This window comes from Anomaloglossus baeobatrachus, chromosome 1 (assembly GCF_048569485.1).
Source record: "Anomaloglossus baeobatrachus isolate aAnoBae1 chromosome 1, aAnoBae1.hap1, whole genome shotgun sequence".
Classification (NCBI taxonomy): Eukaryota; Metazoa; Chordata; class Amphibia; order Anura; family Aromobatidae; genus Anomaloglossus; species Anomaloglossus baeobatrachus.
Window position 1 is genome coordinate 105,863,827 of NC_134353.1, and position 1,681 is coordinate 105,865,507.

The window sequence follows — 1,681 nt, forward strand, 5'->3', positions numbered from 1 at the left end:
AGGTGGGTCGGTATGGGACCTGTAAATTGAAAAGAGGAGGGCTGTGTGAGTGTCAAAAAGTTGACAGATATTATGATATGTTGTACGGTGTTTAAATTAAGTTAGAACACTATATGGATAAATTTACCTGCGTGTTGCATAGAACAGGTTCAGGTACAGGTTAAGAGGTGGAACGTGTAACAAATATGGCGAGGTTAAGGCCGAAGTGAAAAATTATACAGTATATAAACAATGTTAAATAGGTGGTCTAAAATCAAAACAAGGCTAGTAAAGGGGAATGGTTATAAAAAGGGGGAAAAAAGAAAAAAAAAAAAAAAACAATAAATAGATAAGCAAATAAATAAATATAAATATAAAAATATAAGGGGAGGTTAAAAGGTTAAAAAATTGACATGGAGGGAGGGGGAGGAGAGGGTGGTTTTGTGTCGGAAGTACCTGGACTTCAGAGTGAAGATGCGTCCTTGTGCAGTTTTATACAGGTTGAGTTCTGCTGGCTTTTCCTGTATCTGCAATGTAAATATATGTTGTATGGTACTTTTAAAAGACATTTTTCTGTGATTTCTCTATGTGCACAATAGCTGATGCTGGTTACCTGGTAGATGATGGTATAGACTGTCACTTTGGCTGTAGGCAGGGCAGACAGCAAAGGTCTGAAAAGCCAGTGGTGTTTCAATGCCCAGCTATAAATGGCAGAAGTCTTGAGGTGGGCAGCCAGGGGTTAATGTGATAGTATAAGGGTTGAGAGGGGGTTAGACTACAAATGCTGTCCGGAGGTATGAAAGGTCCCAGTGCAGTAATTATTCTATTTTGTAGTGTGTGTAAACTTACCGGGTTAGCCTCTTCCTGCCCGGGAAGGATATAATGTTATACCCTGTAGCGACCAGTCTCAGTGGCGGCACTACATATCTTCCTGCTGTTTACTTTTTGACATGACATCCTGTAATTTGCTGCTTGCATTGTAATCATAAGTTCCATTCTGAGGTGGTGTCTCTACAGGTTTGACTTTAAAGTAATTTGTGAAGCCACTGAACATGCTCTTGATGCTATTGATATGGCGTTGACTGGTCTTCATATCTTGTTCCATTTTGTCCACCATTTTTTCAGTGCACTGCAATGCTTCCGCCTGCCACATTAGCTCATCTGCTGTCTCTACCCCAACCTTCTCAGACTGGTATACCAGGCCCATGACCTGCTGCTGCTGTCAACCATGGGCTGCGCCCTCCTGAGTACCTCTTGGTGCAGTTACCTCTGCCTGTCCACCTCCTCCCATCTCCTCCTGTCAGCTGGGGATTCATACGGTTCCTCATCACTGTTCCACTTCACAGGCTTGAAGTCATCATCTTCATCCTCATCCTCATCAAACGGGTGATAGTTCCTGGACATGGTGGAGTCAGCGCTGTGGAGAACACACAATCGTCCATCAGGCACATCCACCATCCACGGACACACAGAACAGCCACCTTCACACAGAACAGTGGTAGGATTTAACCCGGTACGCCCTGGCTTTGCTACATAGTGCACATAACTTTAAAAGTTTTTGGAGAGAATGTTTTTGCAGCTGAAAACCTCATTAAAAAGGTATTTATGGTGTTTATCCATGGCCTTTTTTCCATTTACAGGACAAATTTGGCTAGAAAAACTGAAAACAGCCTGATATGTGCTATAGATAGTTTTTTCAAAG

The 1,681-nt window shown here is 42.3% G+C and overlaps 1 pseudogene; it reads right to left on the reverse strand.

Annotated features, from left to right (window-relative positions):
- Window positions 1-898: 898 nt before the first annotated feature.
- On the reverse strand, window positions 899-1,383 carry LOC142290033 (synaptosomal-associated protein 29 pseudogene; annotated as a pseudogene).
- Between the last annotated feature and the right edge of the window lie 298 nt (window positions 1,384-1,681).